This window comes from Rhinopithecus bieti, unplaced genomic scaffold (genome assembly GCF_001698545.2).
Source record: "Rhinopithecus bieti isolate Rb0 unplaced genomic scaffold, ASM169854v2 scaffold_39125, whole genome shotgun sequence".
Classification (NCBI taxonomy): domain Eukaryota; kingdom Metazoa; phylum Chordata; class Mammalia; order Primates; family Cercopithecidae; genus Rhinopithecus; species Rhinopithecus bieti.
The window spans coordinates 1,202,944-1,225,142 of NW_016816262.1; the positions used below are offsets into that span (position 1 = coordinate 1,202,944).

General features: G+C 34.2%; 1 long non-coding RNA gene across 1 annotated transcript in view; it reads right to left on the reverse strand.

The window, feature by feature from the left end:
• Window positions 1–9,864: 9,864 nt before the first annotated feature.
• Window positions 9,865–22,199, reverse strand: part of LOC108516951 (uncharacterized) — a 71,876-nt gene continuing 59,541 nt past the window's right edge. Inside the window, exon 4 of the long non-coding RNA XR_001881955.1 lies at window positions 9,865–10,023. This is a non-coding gene — a long non-coding RNA (uncharacterized LOC108516951). The remainder of the gene's footprint in view (window positions 10,024–22,199) is intronic.

A 22,199-nucleotide genomic window follows, 5' to 3' on the forward strand; every position in this document is an offset into this window, starting at 1 on the left:
AAAAAAAAAAAAAAAACACGGACCCAGTGAAGTGCAAATGTACAAAGTAGATGACTCATAAAATTCCTGTAAGCAAGACAGTTCTTTATATGAGCAGTATAATATTTCATGAGAACAGTGAAACATTTAAAGTTCTTATGTTTTATTTTCATGAAGAGTATATCATAAAGCTTGTAATTTAAGACAAAAAAGATAAAATCAAGTTTATTGCATCAACGAGCACTTATAATGTACAAAACATGGAAGTTAGTGTTTCATGGATTATTTTACCTAATTCTTGCCATGCCTTAAGAGGTAGTTATTACAATGAAGTCATATTTCATGCAAATTTTATGTTTTAGAAAAACTTTTCATTGAGTTATAACACATTAGGTAATGAAATTATGGTATGCGCTCTTAGATACTCATGCATTACATAGTTGCTGAACTAAGCTGATGGAATGCACCTGTAGTTTTATGGGTAGTGGTAGTTCACTGTTTCTTACTATCTTAGAATATTGCATTGTATATATTTACTATAATTTATTAATTCCTTCTAATAGTTATGATAGTTATGAATCATTTAGTTGTTGGCTATTATGAACAATGCTGCTGTGAAGGGTTCTGTACATGTTTTTTAGTGCACAGATACAACCATTTGGAAGGGCATATATATATATGTGTGAGTGTATATATCTTCAATTTAGTAGAGTTTATAGTAGTAAACAATTTCATAGAGTTACAGGACTGTATCTATACCTATGTCTATATCTATATTCAATTCAGATGACTTCGACAGCTGGTTTCCAAAGCGACTATATAAACTTGCAATCCCATCATCAGTGTACAGGCCTTCCAAATGCTTCCCATTCTTCCCAAATGCTGAGTGTGTTCCATTTTGTTTTCAAATACTGTGTCTTGAACAAGCACAGTACTCCCTCGTGTCAGGAAGTAATATGTTCAGCTTTTTAATTCTCCTTTGGTTAAGAGGGCCGTGGATAAATGTTCTCTGGTATTCTTGGTCACTCAGTTACATTTGTATAAAATTCTGACTGCCAATTGCTCATACAACAAGTGACAAGGCAGAATTATTTAAAGCTTTAAATTTTGAATACATTATTGAATTATGCATAATTTGATTTATAATAATATACATATTGAAGTATATATTATTGAATTCATTAATGTCCTAAAGGCTAGCAGATTGACAGTTGCATATTTGGCATGCTTTGCTTTTTGAATTTTATTTTTCATTGTAGATTTATTTCTCAATTACAATAAATTTTGTAAACAAACTTCAAGTTTATAAATAAAGAACCATTTCAAAAATTTAAAAAGGAAAGTGATATATTCAGCTTTTTTATTCAGATGTTGACAGATGGATTCTTTAAAAAGTGAGGGTTCCGTTAAGATTGTCCTGGAGACTCTGATTTGGCAGCATCTGGTGGGACCCACAGATAAACAGGGACATTCATCAGATCCTTTGTTCCCAAATTCAAAAGCTCTGTCAATCTATTGCCAGGAACGTCTCTTAAGAACAATCTGACCTCTGTCTAATTTCATTGAGTCCTAGTCGTTGAACTTATTTTGCTGTCTAAGAATATGTTGATTATACTTTTTGGTCCAAATGTGCACTGTCTGGTAAAGATGATTATTAACCTATTTAGCCTTCTGCTGCTCTCTTGGTTCTCAATGTAAGTTTGTCTATTTATATCATCTCATCTCACATGCTCTTGTTTTCTTCCTGAAACTCTTGTGTCTGTTGGCGTGTATAAACCGAAAAGACACATGACGTGTTCTCACTTATAAGTGGGGGCTGAACATTGAGCACACATGGACATAAATATGGGAACAGTAGACACTGTGGACTACTAGAGGGTGGAGAGAGAAAACAGGGTTGGGTGAAAAACTCCCAATCAGGTACTATGTTCACTATCTGGGTGATGGAATTCGTACCCAAAACCAGAGCATCCTGGAATATTGCCATGCAACAAAACTGCATATGTACCCCCATACCTAAAATAAAAATTGAAATTAAAAAAAAAAAAAGTGTTCTATGAGAAACAAATGGCAGCATAGGCCCAATAAATCCAAGTGAACTCCAAGAACTAATGGTTATGCATCCATGTGAGGCAATCAACTTATGCATTGGTAATTAATTAGATGTCAGCTTGGGTTCCTTAAGAAATCCATAATTTTTTTTCTTTTTCCTTTGTTGCCTTTATAATTTTCTCTTTACCACTAGTTTTCAAAATTTTAAATATAATGCACCTTAACACTACCCGGGTTTCTCTGAACTTGTCTGTGGTTTTCTACTTTTTGTTATACTTAAAAATTATCACACATTATATCTTCACATATTTCCTTATCCGTCTTCTTTCTCATTTCCTTCTAGAGTTTCAATTTACACCTATATTTGATTATTTAATATTATTTCACAATTTGTGAATACTCTGCTTTTTTCCTCCTTTATTCTCCATTTTCTGGCTTGGGTAATTTCTTTAAGGTTTATCTTCAAGTTTACTAATCCTTTCCTTAGCTGTGTCTAGTCTGATGTTATTAGAAATATCATTAGTTGTGTCTGGTAAACGTTTCAAAAACTCTCCTTATCTCTTTTACCACATGGCTTTTTTCACTTCTTGATTATCAGTGTCACTCATTCCTTTTTCACTTATTTATTTATTTATTTATTTTGAGACAGAGCCTTGCTCTGTCACCCAGCCTGGAGTGCAGTAGTGTGATCTCGGCTCACTGCAAGCTCGGACTTCCGGGTTCACACCATTCTCCTGCCTCAGCCTCCCGAGTAGCTGGGACTACAGGTGCTCGCCACTGCGTCCAGCTAATTTTTTGTCTTTTCAGTAGAGATGGGGTTTCACCGTGGTCTTGATCTCCTGACCTCGTGATCCACCCACCTTCGACTCCCAAAGTGCTGGGATTACAAGCGTGAGCCACCGCGCCTGGCCCAGTGTCACTCATTTCATAATTTCAGTGCTACTGCTGAAATCTGTTAATGCATGTTGTCCAATTCTCCACTAAAGTTTTTAACATACTTTCATATTTATTTTAAATTTCTGTCTGTTTCCAAGACCTGAGTCATCACTCAGTCCAATTTATTGATTCTTGTCTTGCAGGGGAATGTTTGTGTTTGGTATGGTTTTTCTTCCCAGAGTAACACTGCATAATTGACCTGATTCAAGGCTGAGTGACAGTTTGGGTAATTTTATCTTAACTTGAAATTACCTCTCTATCAAAGGTGTACCCCAACACAGTTTTCAAGTCAGAGCCTGTTGTGATCAATATTGTCCCCACCCCAGCAAAGTCTTGCACTCTCGTGTTTTCCTCCTTCCCACAAAGAGACCGATGAGTAGTTCTCTTTATATTTCTTTTTTTTTTTTTTTTTTTGGATGTGAAACAAAACAATTTTAGTTTCAGAATATTACAAGAATATAAAAGAAAGACAATACATAGGATCGTTTCTTCACAATTACACACATATAGTCAAATAAGAATGAAAACTTTAAACAAAACAGTTAAGAAACCTTGTTTCTCTTGTTGAGCAAGATGAGGGATAGGACAAAGACAACCCTTGCTCTGCAGAAAGAACCCTGGTGTGAGGGAATATTTCCCCCACAGGTTCTATCTGTCCCCAGACATGGCCAGGGGAGTTCTCTTTATATTTCAAGAGTTTTTAGCAAAGCTCTTTAGACTGTCACTCCAGATAGCCTCAGAATTCAGTAAATGTCTAGAAAGGAAATTTGACCATGTTTTGAGGCCATTCTTGCAAATGCCCTATGGGTTTCTCTTTCCTCCAAAAGCAATTTTCTTCCTAAAAGATGACTGTAATGACAGTCTCTTACCCATGCCCAGAACTGTCAAATACTCACAAGAACAAATCAACTGCAAAATGTTTGCTTAATCCATTGGGTTCTCTCTTCTCTGAATTTTTAGCTCTCTTGTTCGTTATTTGACCACTCTCTGATGCCTCTAATGAAATCATTTTTGCATTTTATTTATCAAAGTTTTCAAGTTTTTGTCACCAAGAACATTGGTCTGTCATAAACTACCCAATCCTCTCTTGATACAGAAATCCATAATGCTATTTTGAAATAGGGTGATATTAATGGTCTCATTTATATGGGAAAATTGTACTAATCATAATATCATCCCCCAGATTTTGAAGGCTTAACAATGTTATATAATTTACAAGTTGATCTACCTTCCTTGGAAGTTGTAATTTTGTTTATGTTTTGCCATAATATTGTGCTTTTAAAATTACTAATCAAACATTTTGGACCAGCTGTTTATTTGCATAATATCTAGTTAGGATTTTGGTTTTATTATCGCTATTAGTATTTAAATTGTTTTAATTTATATAAGATGCCATCTAAATGTTTTTGTTCAGTTTATAGTTCTAGTGTTACATTTTACACTTCAATATTGGAACAGAAGTTGTATTAATAAATTACAACAAGATGGTGGAACAATCTTCATACTCTTTTCTGTTGTTTTATAAGAGAGAATTTAAAGACATATATTAGACATGTCAAAAATAGAAGACAGTATTAAAGTAAAACATACATCTTGTTTATCAATTTGTGCATTCTGTTAATTTTCTTATTTCCAACACTCTGCACCTCCTGAAAGATCAGTGTAGAGCTACATGAATTTTAAATTATATACTATATAAATATGTACTATGGAAGAAAATTAAATAACTTGGTAAAATACCAGCCAATAAATGATAGACTCCAAAATACTTTTAATCATGTTGTAACAGCTTTCTAGGCATCTTTGTAGTTGTGTTTCCTTCACGTACTCAGCAGAAATTTACTAAGCATCTACGATGTTCCAGAAGCCATTCTGTATCTGGGGTTGCAAAGACAACTAGGACACACCTCCTGCCTTCATTGAGCCAGGAGGCTATTAGAGAAATTCGAGCATAATAAGATGTCAAGATGTGATCGTGCTCAAAAAAACATTAAATAAAAAGGGAGATAATTGGATTTTTTTCCAGAAATTATTTTTTGAAACTTGGAAATCAATCAACATTGCTGCAGAGATGAAAAATGTTACATTATAGAATGATTGAAACTATTTAAAAGATTAAACATGATTACTCATTTTTTTAGCATTAAAACAAATTACTTTCCAGAATATTTACAAGCAAAAATATTCTATTTTATTTTTATCATACCAAAATATCATACTGGTATTTTATCATGAACCAGTCCCTTTACATTTAACTCATCAAAACATCGGCATGAGTTCTCACAGAGTGTACTTCATTAATCCATGTCCCTTCAATTCTTTGAATATGTTAATATTTGTTTATGTCCCTGGGTATGGTATATCGCAGTATATATTTTATGAGGACTTAAAACCAATGTGCTGCGTTTTGATGGAGTATTCTATGAATGCTGATTCAATATTCTTGATTGATGGTGTTGTTGAGTTCTTCCATATCCTTGCTGGTTTTTTAAGTCTAGTTATTTAAGTCTAGTTATTTTATCAGTTGTTGAGAGATGGTTGTTCAAATTTCTAACTATAGTTTTACATTTATGCATTTTTCCCTTTTGTTCTATCAATTTTGTTTCATGTATTTTATGGACCTGTTGTTTGGTGCTTACATGTTTATAATTATCACGTTTTCTTGGGGGATTGATTTTTTATGATCATAAAATGTTTCTTTTTCTCTTTTAATTCAGTTTGCTCTGAAATCTAATGTGTCTTATATCAATATGGTTATTTATTTTTTCTAATTAACATTTGCATAATGTATTTTTCCATCTTTGTATTTTCAGCCTCCTTATATCATTATATTTAAAGTGACTTGTTGTTGACAGTGTATAGTTGACTCATGATTTTTAAAATTGTATTCTACCAATCTCTGTCATTTAATCATTTAATCAGGCTTTTAGATCACTTATGTTTAATATAATTATTGATATGTTAATGCTGAAACCTGACCCTTTTATTTCTTTTTTTCCTCTGTATTTCATTTACTGATTTCTTTTTCCTGCATTCCTGTGGGTTACTTGAGCCATTTTAGAATTTTGTTTTATTTATTAATACTGTTTTTGAGTGTCTCTCTTTACTGTTCATGTGTAGTTGTTCTAAGTATTGGATTATATATACACGACTTTTGCTACCTACCAGTACCATTATTTAATAATAGATATTCCAGAGAGAAGTATAGAAACTGTTGTGAGTGGGAATTATTTAAAAATTAATGACAATAATTTAATATAATTAAGAAAGTGTAAGTTGTCATATTGAAAAGCCCATTAAATTTACAGCAGAAAGAACAGAACGAAACATTCAGAGCATACAAAACAAATACAGAGTCTGAAAGGCACCCTGAGAGAAAAAGCAACTGACCTACAAGGGAACAATATTTAGCTTAGTGGACATTTCATCAGCAATGACCCAGGCAATAAGAGGATGAAATGCATATTTAAAATGCTGAAGAAACATAACTGTCAATCTAGAAATCAATATCCAGACAAATTATAATTCAAGAGTGAGGGCAAGATAAGGACACTGTAAAACATATAGGTGGAGAAAGCTCTGTGTGTTCAGTTTAGTGCAAACAAAGTTTAAATTGTGCAAACAAAATTCTGATAGATGAAATTAGTGAAACATGGATAGTTAAATAATACCTTAATCATTTAGATAAAATATTCAAACTCTCTTATTTATGTACACCCTAAAATAATTTTGAAAAATATGTATCCCTTCACGTTTGTTTAAGGTGCCATCCATGAAACTGACATGTTGGGTCTTCAGACCAAAATCTCCCCAGCTTCCCTCCACAACTGCTCCAGTTCCTGGTAATTGCGGTTAATAATAACACCTTGTATTCTTGAAAAATGCTAGGAGAGTAGATGTTAGTGTTATCCCCAGAAAAATGATAGCTATGTGAGGTAATGCATATGTGAGTTAGATTTAGTCATTCCATAATATATATATATATACTTCAAAACATCACGCTTTATGTGATAAATTCATATAATTTTATCTGTCAATTTTAGCAACGTTGCCATCTAACTTTTTAGTCTTAAGTTTAAATCGTTGCAATGATCATTATTACTAGGGCATGGTATATACATTTATTATTTTAAAATAAAACTGTTACCACACAATATTAAATGCATGTGATGGATCCTTAATACCATAAGGATTTAAAAACTTTCAAGGTCTGGGAAAAGTGTGTTTCACTCTACTTTAAATTAAGTTAGCTTTTGCTGTTTCATGGATGCTGGCAGAAGACCTGGCACTCGGGGGTCAGGCAAAGGATTTTATTCTTCACAGCAAGCAGACAGCATAACCTTCATGTTTGCACGAGGTCTGCCTCCTCCCAAGTCCCATGGAAATAATGTAAAATTGGCTACCATATACACAGTTGGTCTGCAGCACAGCTAATGAGCCCCAAGTTTACGATTTTCCCTATCTTATAAATTGGCTGCTGGCATACCTGCCTAACCTTTGTCCTGGAGGGAGACATTATTTTTCCTGGTGAAAAGACAAATCTGCTTTCTGCACTGAAGGGAGACTCTCTCTTCTAATGCTATTTGCTATAGAAACATCCTTGGAAAGACAGCTTGGAACAAAGCTGTCAATGCTTCATCATGAGACACAGTATTTATGATATTATCTATGATCTGGTCCTTGCCTACCTGTCTTCTTCTCTAGTCATAATGCAACAAACATGCAATATACACCTGATAGAAATTCTGTGAACGAGAGAAACTAATAGTAATATCTAATATTTATTGAGCTTAGATTCTTACATAATACTTTTTATAGTTTGTCTTAAATGTATTTCATAACAATTCAGTCAAGCATCATCTTCAAAACTACAGGAGGAAACAGAGTTGAAGATTTCAAACTGTCTCCCTAAATGGATTGAATATGGAATAATTTTTGCTTAGAATTTCATCCCAATTCCAACTGCTTCTCTGCCTTTGGACTGAGCTGATTTCCACTCAGGTTTTCTGCTTCAGTGCACCTGGGGAAATTAGAATCTTTTCTAAACCTTCAGGCTAGTTAGGTCTACCTCTAATGAGCATCTGTTAAACACTCCTAAACCACTTATCACAATATTTATGTCTGTTTTGTCACTTGCCTATGTTCTTAACCTTAATTTCTTTGAAGGCCCAAATAAATTTGGCTAATCTTTGTACCCTCGTGCCTTAAGCCCTGTGGTTATAGTAAGTGTTGCATAAAAGTTTGCTGATTGAAAGGGCACATATCACTTAATTTTTGATGAATTTTAAATTTCCCAACAGGACAGAAGACTCTTGGTGTAGCCTTCTTTAAGGTAATATTAAACATAAGCACAGTGATTATATAACACAAAAAACTATATAAATCGTCAGTATAACATAGTAAAATGAATTGCTCTCATTGAAACTCATATTGGTGACATTTAATCTCAATTCTGAGGCTCTTTGAGTACAGAACCAACATATATTTAGCTCTGAATATATTGTTATTTATATATAATCATTAATGTAACATGAATTTTCTTTATTATTATTATTACTATTGTTTTTTGAGACAAGGTCTTGCTCTGCCACCCAGGCTGGAGTGCAGTGGTGAGATGTCAGCTCACTGCAGCCACGCTTCCCGGGTTCAAGTGATTTTCCTGCCTCAGCTTCCTGGGTAGCTGGGACCACAGGGGCCTGCCACCACACCTGACTAATGTTTGCATTTATAGTAGAGATAAAGTTCCACTATGTTGGCCAGGATGTTCTCTAACTCCCGACCTCAAACAATCTGCCCGCCTCAGCCTCGAAAAGTGCTGGGATTTCAAGCATAAGCCAGTTTTCTTAATTATTAAGGGAAATCTCTTTATTTTCCTGAAGCACTATGTCCCCATTTTTTATCTTTTTATTTAAGTCCATTTAAATCAAATCAGAACTGTCAATCTCTGAGAATTAGGTTCAGGAACTACACAATATTAAATGAGGGGAAGAAACCCTATGAATTTGTTTTATTTCTATTTTTTCCCACTTCCTATGTTACATAGCAGAAGACCAATGCTTCTCTTTTAAGATATTATAAAAGCATTCCCTTAGCTTTTATAATGTGTGACATGAGGAGTAGAACTGTAGATGCAATTTCTACTAAGCCTGATTTAAATCAAGTTTTAGAAATTGGATGCAGCACTCTTTCCAGGCAATGAAACATGCCTTTTGATGTTAAATTGGCAAGACTTTCATGAATCCATTAAAACTGTCTTTATCTCAGAAGAGACATGTTCTGATTTGGATTTTAATTCTTACATATGCAGGTAAGGAGCTACTTGATATAAAGGAAATGGAACTTTCACCATCCTAGAACATCTTCTCAGCAGATCCTTTTTTCTTTTTTTCTTTTCTTTTAAGTACTTCTGTGTCACATAATGACATTGAACTTGGTTAGAAAGTGTCAATCAGCCCTAGTGATGAGTGTGTATGTCTGTGCCTGTGTGTGTTTGTATAATCAACATAATAGTGTCTAAGTACTCAGATCGTAGAGTCAGAGTGCTTGTGCCCAAAACTGAGTCATACCACGTACCTGCTGGTTGACCTCATGAAAATTACTTTAACTTGTTTTTTATGACTTTATGTTTTCGTTTCTAAAATGAGAAATAAAAGAGTATTTTCTTAAGCATCTATATGTGTGCATATTTACATATATGTGTAGCCTAGAACCATAGTAGATTAGAACATAATAAGTGTCAGAAATATTAGTTATTATCATTAAAATTTATAATGTCTATGTAGACATTATAAGACATTATAGACATTATAAGAAGGCAATATAAGAATAAAAAAATGAAGAAGACGACAGGAGGGAAAAACAAAATAATTATTTATTTTAGTTTCTCCACTAGTTTTGTTTTGGTATTGACACAGTGACTCTATTTCCTTGTCATTTCCTGTAGCCTTTCTCAGTTTCAAAGTTGTATTTCACTACTGGAACTTTTCGTGGAAAAACCAGCCAGTGAATATTATTCCAAGCTGGCACCCTCCCTTTTGTTTAAGCAGAATGTATAACCTGCACAAAAGAAAAGTCAGGTGAGAATGGCAAAGAGAAACTCAAATCAAATAATGTCATAGGAGACCCAATAAGAAGGACATCGCCATCCACTCCATTAGCACTCCTGATATCAGCTCTTCCATAGCCATCTCCCACTTGTTTTGACAGACTCCCTCACACTTTTCCTTTTCAACTGGGAAGTCCCTCAACATCTAACTCTCGTCCTATTTACATGAGTTAAATGATGCATTTTCAAAATGCTCAGTTTGTACATTTAACCCTTCAAATAGCTGAGCCAAATGTTAATTTGATTCTCATGACAGTTGATTGGCTCTCATCTTTCCTTTTGCATTCAGGTTGCTCATGGCTCATTGTGGGGATCCCAATTTTATTAGTTCAATTTCTCATCTTGCAATCACTGCTGAAATGACTCCAAATCCTAACAATTTTCCTCTTTAGTGTGAGGTACCATTAACAGAAGCACTCAATTGACTCTTCCCCAGGAACTGAGGGCAGGATATGCTGTATAACTTATTCTATATGGCGTATATTTTGGGCTTCCATGAAACAAAGTCACCACTCAAAAGAACTTTAAATTAGCATACTCAGGAAATCAAGAGCTCCCGACGTAATTAGCATACAGCTGCTAATTATCAAGTGAAATGCTGCATTGAGGAGGGAAGGGAGTTGACTGTTGATTTGGGTGTTAACATGAAGAGATAATTTCAAACCACTTTACTTCAGCATTGTCGTTATTGAACATATGTTTCTAATTCCACAGGATGCAAAATTTCACTGGAAAGATATACAAGGCAACGATTTCTTAAAATGTATCTTAATATTGTTCGATAAGTTCATTTGAATTTTGGATTGTGTTATATGCCCTTGCAGACAGCGATAAGTATAGAGTTTTGTCTCATAAAAATTAACCATAACTATATTGTTAAGATGCTTTGTAAGTTACAAAACGCTTTATTATGCATAATACATATACATAAATATTCTCAGTAAGGTCTTTTTAATGTGACCAGCTTTTCCAGATATGCGGACTAAGAGTTGCATCTATTTTATTTTTTCCAATTTATTACATTAACAGGTATCACCTTTATTTTGGGAGCTGGATCATTTCACTTCTCAGTGCTCCCGCGTGACTCTTCCAAATGCACCCATTGTCCAACAATTTCTGCAGTTTATTCTGTTAAAGGGGTAATAGACCTATTTCCAAAGGATGTTTTTAGAGAAAAATTAAAAGTTTGATCAGTTGAGGCTGCCTTTGCTCTATTCTGCCCCGCCATTTTGCCATTGACAAGCAGTCTTCCATAGTGAGATAGACAATTTTGCACTCTGCCACTATGCTTTTGATTGGGCATATTCTGGTGCCGAATTCAGAGGTGCCCCACCCTTAACCCCTAGCTTTCCACTGTGCTTGTTCATATTCACAAGTCAGCCCCTGTTCACAAAAGCATGGATCTCTAGGCACCGTGGATAGCATATGAAAATCTGGAAGGAAAATAATTATCCATTTTAGGCATGTCTGAATTACAAAGTTTAAGAAAGTACGTAGCAATAGATGAGTCTAAAAGAGTTATGGAGTTGTCACGTTATGAAGTGTCTTTTAAAGCCATACATAAAACTTTATACATTATTCCGTGAGAAATGGGGAAATTTGAAATGTTTTAAATAGTAGATCAACACTTTCAATTTTGGCTAACAAAGAAAAGTGAACAAAAACTGCTGGGTGGAAAAAAGATTGGAAAGAGACTAAAGTATAATTTCCAGACAGGAAACGATTGCAGTAATTCATGTGAGGGATAATGATGGAGAAAGGGATACGTTTGAGCAAATGGGTAGTGCAGTTTACTGAAGCAAGGATCACAAAAGACAAGTCAGGTATTTTTCTCAGTAAAGTGAATGTGAAGAGCCATTTTCTTGAGTCATGGATGGGAAAGTAACAAATCTCATATTCATGCAGAATTATGAATCATGAGACTTTTAAGGTAACACTGTTTTAAAAAACCCCTTCTTTGCAAGGGTAATTTGCAGTGCTTCTGAATAATTACATACAACATGTCAAGGGTTCTAATTACATATCTGGTCCTCGCAACAAGTCAGTAATCTGCATTGCACATTTTATTCTGCAGGTTTTACAAATATATTTACTTTTCCTTTGGGAAAACTGTATCTGAGGTAGGTTATTTTACAGCCCCAAGATCATGCCTCCAAAAAACACAAAAATTTCAAACCTTGAATGCAAAATCAAATTCTCAGATATGAAATTATATGCTTTTCAGTCTCCAATATTGTATTGCCTCTCAAAAGCAGCTCATAAAGTCTACCCAAATATTACATATTGTCTGATTCATTCAAAGAATTAGATGGTACTATTTAAAAACCATTTGTCACTGACATAAATCCAATATTTTAGTATCTTTCATTCTAAAAGCTTACATCCAATTTAATCTTTATATGAAAATATTAACTTTATTAATATTCAACAAAAATGTCTTAATTAGAAAAGTGTTTATGTTAACTATTACTGTTATTCGCAGTAGAACAGAGGAGAAAAGATACATCTCAAAATGTTTAAAAAAATAGAGAAAATAATTACAAATTGTAGGACTCAGGGATAGAGTACATAAAACCGAGAGAGAACACATAAAAGTAAGTATGAATTTGATATTTCAAAATAAATAAACATGAGATGCCATTGACAAACACAAAAACTTAGCTGAAGGATTGGTTTGACAAGTGATGCATTTGATTTTATACATGTAGAAATACTTGCAATCTGAAGTCACAAAGTAACATTAAATGGAAACATGAGAAGAATTAAAAACATTCGAGTGAACTACACAAAGAGAAAAAAAATTTTATTGAATGAGTCAATACTAATTTTGTGCTAATTACTCCATTTTGTTTTATCCAATTATTTACACAATGACCCTAGGGATGGTTAGTACTATCCCATTTTCAAAAATAATAATAATGATAGTGATAATAGAATCAGCATTAATTACATGTATAATATTCTAAGCATTTATATTAATTTATTTAATAACCCAAAGAGTCTTCATAAATAGATTCAATTGTTTGCCCATTTTACAGATGAGGAAACTGAGGCACAGAAATTTTAGTTCTTGCCCAAGATAACCCTATTACTGAAAGTCACAAGACTCAAATCCAGTTATAAAGCTTCAATGGGTTTAACTACCTTTAAAAATACAAATTAAATATTTTAAAAATTCTTTGTTTTTTGAGCAGTTTTAAGTTCATAGCAAAATTAAAAGACTGGTACACACTTTTCCCACATGGCCTTTGCCCCAACACATGTGGAGATTCCTCCATTATCAACATCCCCCACCACAGTGGTGCATTTGCTACAATTGATGAACCTACATTGACACATCATAATCCGCCATAGTCTCTAGATTACATAAGGATTCGATCTGTGTACGTCCATGGGTTTAAACACATGTATAATGACCCATCATTGTGTCAGATGCAGCATTTTTACTGTCCTAAACATCCTCTGTCCTATGTCTTTTCAGTCCTCTCTCCAGGACTCCCTAGCAACTACAGTTATTTTTTCTGTATCTGTACCTCTGTCTTTTCCAGAATGCCATATAGTTGGAATTATATATTATGTAGTCTTCTCAGAATGGCTTCTTTCACTTAGTAATGTGCATGTAAAGTCCCTTCATATCTTTTTATTGCTTGATAGTTCATTTCTTTTTAGTGCTGAATACTATTTCATTTCCTGAGTGTACCACAGATTATCCATTTAACCATCAAGGACATATCGGTTGCTTCCCAGTTTTGGAAATTATGAATAGATCTGCCATAAACATCTGTGTATACACTTTTGTTTGGACATAAGCTTTTAAATCAACTGAGTAAATATCAAGAACTGAGATTTCTGAATTGTATGGTCAAAGCATGCTTAGTTTTTTTAAGAAACTGCCAAATAGTACCAAAGGGACTGTACCACTATGTGTCTCCGCCAACAGTAAACCCTAGTTTATGCTGTTACACACTCCCATCAGCATTTGGTGTTTTCAGTGTTCTGAATTTTGGCAATTCTGATAGATGTGTAATGGTATCGCAATGTTGTTTTAATTTGCATTCCCCTAATGACAAAAGATGTGGTACACCTTTTCCTGTCCTTATTTTCCATGTGTATATTTTCTTTGGTGAGGTATCTGTTGAAGAGTTTGGCCCACTTTTAAATCATGTTGTTCATTTTATTATAAACAAGTTTTAAAAGCTTTTAGAGACATGGATAGCAATACTTCGTCAAATGATCTTATGAAAATATTTTCTCCAAGTAGGTAGGTTTTTTTAAAATTTCTGTTGACATTGTCTTTCACAAAGCAGACATTTTTAATTTTGAAGTCTAGCTTATCATGTTACCTTGATAACCAATACCTTTTGGTATTATATCTAAAATATATTATATTTTGTATTATATATGAAATGACATCACTGTACCCAAAGTCAGAATTTTTTCTGTTGTTATCTCGTAGAAGTTACATAGTTTTGTGTTTTACACATAGGACTAAGATCCATTCTGAGTTAATTCTGAATGGTCTCTGTCTAGATTTATTTTATTTCTTTGTGGGTATTTAGTTGTTCCAGCATCAGTTGTTGAAAAGATTGTCTTTGCTCCACTAAATTGCCTTTGCTTTCTTGTCAAAGATGAGTGGACTGTATTCATGTGGGTCTATTTCTGGGCTCTCTATTCTGTTCCATTGACTTCCTTGCCTATTCTTTCACCAATAGCATACAATCTTGATTAGTTCAGTTTTATAGTAGATATTGAAGATGAGTACTGTCAGCCTCTAACTTTGTTCTCCTGTACTGAGTTGACTATTTCATATCTTTTGTCTCTTTATACAAACTTCAGAATCAGTTTGTCAATTTCTACATGAAAAATTTCTGGGGTTTTGATTGGGATTGCATTTTATCTGTAGATCAATTTGGGAGGAGTTGACATCTTGACATTATTTTGTCTCCATATCCATGAATGTGGGATATTTCTTTTTTTCAGTTCTTTGATTTATTTCTTGGAGTATCGCAGTTTTCCTCATATATATCTACTACGTGATTTCTTAGGTCATTACTTAAATATTTCATTTTGGGTGATACTAATGTAAATAATATTGTGTTTTTAAATTGCAAATTACTTCTGTTCATTGCTGGTATATAAAAAAAGTAATTGACTTCTGTATATAAACCTGATATTCTGTAACTCTGCTATAGTCACTTATTGGTTCCAGAAGTGGTTTTGTTGATTTTTTTCAGATTTTCTATATAATCATGTCATCTGTAAACAAAGACAATTTTGCTTATTGTTTCATTTTATGTACATTTTCCCCTGTATTTTTGCATTAGGTAGAACTTCCGCATGATGTTGAAAAGGAGTAATGAGAGAGAATATTCTTGCCTTGTTCCTGATATTGGTGGAAAAGCTTCTTATTTCTCACCATTAAGGATGTTAGCTAAAGTTTTTTTGTAATTTTGAAATTTTTCTTTATTCTGAAATTTTTAATTAAAAATGAGTGTTGCATACTGTCAAATGCCTTTTCTCCATCTAGTAATATAATTGTGTTATGTTTCATCAGCCTGCTCATGTGATTGATTATGTTAATTGATTTTCAGATGTTAAACTGGCCTTGCCTACCCAGCATAAGTTCCACTTGGTCATGGTGTATAATTCTTTTTATAAACTGCTGGATTTGATTTTTGAATATTTTGTTGAGAATTTTGCATCTATCTTTATGAGAGATATTGGTCTGTAGTTTTCCTGTAAGGTCTTTGTCTGGTTTTGGCGTTAGAGTAATGGTGATCTCATAGAAGTATTTTCTCTGCTTATATTCCCTGAAAGGTATTTTAATCTGCATTCCCTTAATGACATAAGATTTGGTACATCTTTTCCTATCCTTAAATGTTTAAGAATAGGAAATGTTAATTTTTCCTTAAATGTTTTGTAAAATTAACCAGTAAATGTCTCTGGGCCTGTTTTGGAAGACAATTAATTATGATTTAATTTCTTTAATAACATAGGCCTATTTGGATTGTCTATCTCTTCTTGTGTGCGAGGTTTGGCCCATTGATCTTTTAAAGACTTGGTCCATTTGGGTCTAGGTTATTAAGTTTGTGGACATACAGTTTTTCATAATATTCCTTTATTATTGTTTTAATGCCCATAGAATCTGTAGTGATATCTCCTCTTTCATTTCTAAGAATTTGTGTATTCTTTTTTTCTTAGCTGGTTAGAGATTTATTGATTGTATTGGTCTTCTCAAAGAACCAGCTTTGGTTTCTTCAATTTTCCCTGTTTACTTTTGCTTTCAATTTCATTAATTTCTGCTGTAATTTTTATTATTTTCTTCTCTCTGTTACTTTGTATTTGAAATGTTCTTTTCTTGTATAAACCTAGATTATTGATTTTAGAACTCTCTTATTTTCTCATGTATCCATTCAATGTACACATTTCCCACAAAGCATTGCTTTCACTGTGTCCCATGAGTTGTGATAGTTCATGATTTTATTTTCATTTAGTTCAAAATATTTTAAAATTTTTATTGAGATTTCTTTTTGACCAACGTGTTCTTTAGAAGTGTGCATTGTTTAATCTCCATGTACCTTGGTATTTTCTAGTTACTTTTCTGTTATTGATTTATAGTTTAATTCCAATACAGTCTGAGAGCAGAAATTGTATTTTTTATTTTTTTTCAAATTTAGTCAGGGTGTTTCATGGCACAGAGTGTGGTATATCTTGGTGAACATTCCGTGTGCACTTGATAAGAATGTGTAATATACTGTTTTTGAATGAAATAATTAGTAAATGTTGATTTTATTCAGTTAAATTATGCTGTTGTTGAGTTCACCTATACACTTACTGATTTTCTGCCAGCCAAATCTGTTTACTTCTGTAAAAGGAGTGTTGCAGTCTACAATTATGATATTTGATTCTGCTACTTTTTCTCAGTTCTGTCAGTTTTTTTCTCATGTAGTCTGATGCTCTGTCATTAAGTGTGTACACATTAAGAATTGTCAAGTCTCCTGGATAACTGACTTTTTATCATTATGCAATGCCCTTCTCTATCCCTAATAACCTTTCCTTGCTTTAAATTCAGCTTTGCCTGAAATTAATATAACTGCTTCTGTTTTCTTTTGACTGGTGTTAACATGGTATGATTTCTCCTTCAATTTACATTTAATGTATATGCATCTTTATATTTAAAGGTTTTATTTTTTGACAACATATAGTTGGTCTTCTAATACACTCTATCTCTGATTTTTAATTGATGTATTTATACCATTGATACTCAAAGTGACTATTGATATAGTTGAATTAATATTTACTGTATCTGTTACTCTATTTGTTACCCTTGTTTTTGTTCCTATTTTTTGTCTTCTGCTATTTTTCTACATTTATGGCCTTCATTGTGTATTTTATTCTTCTCCTTATTTATCATATCAGTTTCTTCTTAAAAAAAAAAAAAAAACCTTTTTAGTGGTGACCCTAGAATTTTCAATATAGATTTACAACTAATTTAATCCAATTTCATTTTCAAATACAACAACACCCACTTCATTGATAGTGTGAGTTCTTTATAATAAGAAAATGATCCTAATTCCTTCCTTCTGTAACTTATATCATTACTGTCATTCATTTCACTTATACAGATGTATACAGAAGTATATTTATATGACATATACATAAGCACACATAATTGAACACATTGTTGTTACTATTTTGAATGAACTATTTTCTCTTAGAAAACTAACAAAATTAAGTTTTTATTTCATCTTCACTTATTCCTTCTTCAATGCCCTTTCTTTCCTTATGTGTATCTGAGTTTCTGACCTTTAAGAAGCTTTTATTATTATAAGGAAATTAAAGTAATGTTTAATGGTTTCCCAATTGGAAATATATACATATATTCCAATTTACAAAGGAAAGAGATTTAATGGATTCATAGTTCCACATGGCTGGGAGGCCTTACAATCATGGCAGAAAGTAAAAGGCACATCTCACACAGCAGCAGACAAGACAGAATCAGAGAGCCAAGCAAAAGGGGTTTCCCATTATAAAAACTATCAGATATTGTGAGACTTATTCACTACTATGAGAAAAATATGGGTGAACCACCCCTATGATTCAATCATCTCCCACTAGGTTCTTCCCACAACACAAGGGAATTATGGGAGCTACATTTCAAGATGAGATTTGGGTGGAGACGCAGCCAAACCATATAATGCGCTAAAATGTGAGAATTGAAAGCCAGTCTTTTTAGATGTAAATTCTTTGTTTTCTTCATTTCTTCATGCTTTCTCAAGAAAATAAGGTTAAACACACAAAACAATATGTTATTTAAGGAGACAGATATTGAAATAAAATCCAGAATAATCAGGACAACCTATTGTGGACAGAAAAAAGGAACAGGAGGTCACCAAAAGAAAAGAAAAAAATAACTAAAGATTAATGAGATGACCAGGCGCAGTGGCTCACGCTTGTAATCCCAGCACTTTGGGAGGCCAAAGCGGGTGGATCATGAGATCAGGGGATCGAGACCATCCTGGCTAATATGATGAAACCCCGTCTCTACTAAAAATACAAAGAAAAAAAAAAATTAGCTGGGCGAGGTGGCGGCGCCTGTAGTCCCAGCTACTCAGGAGGCTGAGGCAGGAGAATAGCGTGAACCCGGGAGGCGGAGCTTGCAGTGAGCCGAGATCGCGCTACTGCACTCCAGCCTGGGCCACAGAGCGAGATTCAATGTAGAGAGAGTAAGTAGTTAACAATGCTAGTTGTCAGAGACAGTAATACATTTTAGGTTGGATATATGAAAGATGTCTCTATATTATCAAGAAATATAGATGCCTCTATACTATAAATTTCTATATTAAAAATTATATTAGGTCCAGGCTTAACAACACATTAAACTACACCATAAAATGTAAGAATTTTCTCACCAAAATTCTTCTCATCTCTGAATACTATTTTACAGAAATAAAGATATCGCTGAGTTTTAAAGGTTTTTATAATTATTCAGATAACAAAAGAATCATAGAATTTAGAACACTTAATAAAGTCATCAAGGCTGTGTTCTCCGAACACATCAAGTTGTTACTTTTTTTACCTACTGCAAATAGAAATATTACGTGTATTAATTTAATTGCTACTTTTAAGTCATTCTTACCATTTCCCTATTTTTAGAACAAAGACCTTTTGCAAAACATTTTTCTTTTCTCTCAGCTCCTCCAAGATTACTACCAAATGTATCACATTCTGTCATCAGTTAATTGACTGATCCAGGCATTGTCATCATAGAGCAGACAGGAGAGGGCAGAGCTTCCTGTCAGCACTGAGCTCTCATTAGTGCTTGCTCAAAACGCTGGCTCGCAAAGATTTGTATGATCACCATTCAGTTCAGCAAGGAAAAGTTGCCATGATCAATTAGTACCATCAGCTGTGGTGGAAGAAGGAAAGTGTAGAGTCTACAGGTCATAAATTTACCATTCCAAGATTTTATACCACTATAGACTGAATGCTTGTATCCTCCCCAAATTCCTGTGTTGAAACCCCGGTGCCTATATGATGGCATTTGGACTTGGTGCCTCTGGAGGGTAATCAGGATTTGATTGGGTCTTGAGAGAAGCACTTCTATAATGGGATTAATGTCCTTGTAAAAGGAAGAAAAGATGCGAGATCTTTCTCTCTGTCTCCACGTTATGCTAAGGAAACACCAAGCAAAAACCTAAGGAAAGACATCATCTGCAAACCACGAAGAAAGTCCTCACCAGACAGTGAACCAGAGGGCATCTTGCTCTTGGACTTTGCAGCCTCCAGAACCATGAGACATAAATGTTTTTAATTTAAGCCACACAGTCGGTGGTGTTCTGTTACAGCAACTGCAGCTGACTATGACCAGTTACTTAGGACTAAAATTTGTATAACAAGAGTTTCCTCCCAGGTCCAGCAGTAGGATTCTTCACTATGAAATGGGATACAGCAGGGAAGGCTTTGTGAACTTAGCTAAGTGAGTACTGGCTGCACATGTGACCTACTCCATAATCACAGTGGAGTTGAGTGAGTGGTCTGGTCAATAAACTTATGAGAAATCAGATAATTCTTAGAGCATTCATATATAATCAGAAGCAGTGAACCTTCCAAAAAGTGTGGGATTCCTGATGCAGATGTGGAAACCTCCAGTGCATTTGGCTAGGTGGTTGATGCAGAGATGCAGAGTATGGAAGAGATAAGAAAATGACCATATGTATCTTAAGTATCTTCCACATCCATAAAATAAAGTTAAATCTAAAGAAAGGTGATTAAAGGCCGGGCGCGGTGGCTCAAGCCTATAATCCCAGCACTTTGGGAGGCCGAGACGGGCGGATCACGAGGTCAGAAGATCGAGACCATCCTGGCTAACACGGTGAAACCCTGTCTCTACTAAAAAATGCAAAAAACTAGCCGGGTGAGGTGGCGGGCGCCTGTAGTCCCAGCTACTCAGGAGGCTGAGGCAGGAGAATGGCGTAAACCCGGGAGGCGGAGCTTGCAGTGAGCTGAGATTCGACCACTGCACTCCAGCCTGGGCAGCAGAGCGAGACTCTGTCTAAAAAAAAAAAAAGAAAGAAAGAAAGAAAGAAAGAAAGAAAGAAAGAAAGAAAGGTGATTAAAAACTCAGAAAGACAAATATTGCATGATCTTACTCATACGTAGGAGCTCAAAAGCAAGTTGATCTCATGGAGTAGAGAGTACAATGGTAGATACTAAAGGGCTGGGAAGAGTGTGGGTAGGCATGTACTGCAGGGTGGGGACCAAGAGAGGTTGCTTAATGGGTACAAATATGCAATTAGATATAACTCATCCATTCTAACGTTCGATAACAGAATAAGCTATCTGTTGTTAACAACAATGTATTGCATATTTCAAAAAAGCTAGAAGAGAGGGCATGAAGTATTCTCAAAATATAGAGATGATTTAAATACTCAAGGCCACGTATATCTCAAATAGCCTGACTTGATCATTACACATTATATGCATGTCATGAAATATCATGAGTATCCATAAAAAAGAAAAGTGATATAAACTAATAATAATTGTGACAATAATTAATAAAATTTTAATACTAGGTAATTGAATTAAAAACTTTACTTGTATCTGTTCCTTTATTCAATTGACAATTATTTGGTCTTTGCTATATGCCTAGCACTAGTGCAGACATTGATTATCCAGTGGTGAGAAGAAATCAACATAGTTCATCCTCTCAAATAATTTAGGGCCCATAGTATTATTTAATTTTTCTTATGACCTTGAAAAATTGGTAGTCTAATTAACCTTATACCTACATACAAAGTATGAAGTAATTGAGGCTTACACAGATAACATGATGTGTCCAAGTCCCCTCAGCTACAAATGCTATTGCCAGAATTTAAACTCAGGCCAACTGAGAGTCAGATGCCTTATTTTAATTACTAAATGATATATAAAAAAGTAAAAAATAATAATCTTTAAGTTACCATGTCATAAATGTTAAAACCAATAGGAAGAATAATATAAGAAATATAATCATGTTTATTGGTTGAGATGTGCACTCAGTTTGAAGAAACTAATTAGAACCCTGGTCATGGTTCTCAGAATAGTATTAATTGAAAGTGGAAGAATATTTTCTTGTATCTATTCCAGTAAGTCACGCTGCTACTTGTCTGGTTAGATACAAAGTTGGTAGAGGGAAGGGTCTCAATCCAGTTTTGCTTTGTTTTGAGAAAGTCTTGTTCTGTATCTCAGGCTGGCGTGTAGGGATTATCATAGTTCACTAGTCTTGACCTCCAGGGATCAAGCAATCCTCCCACTTCAGCCTCCTGAGTAGCTGGGGTTACAGACAGGCACCACCACCCCTGGCTAATTGTTTATTTTAATAGCAATAGGATCTCCCTATGTTGCCCAGGCTGGTCTTGAACTTCTGGGCTTAAGGGATCCTCCCAACTCAGCCTTCCAAAGTGTTGGGATTATAGACACGAGCCACTGTGCTTAGTCTAAATTTATTTTGTAGGAAATGACTTCTGATCTCTGTAATGTTTCAAAATGGAATGGTTACGTCTTTCTCCCTCAACTCCAACACACAGAAAAAGAAGGTGGTATGGTTGGAATAAAGAATGAGAAATATGATGAAAAGCTGGGAACA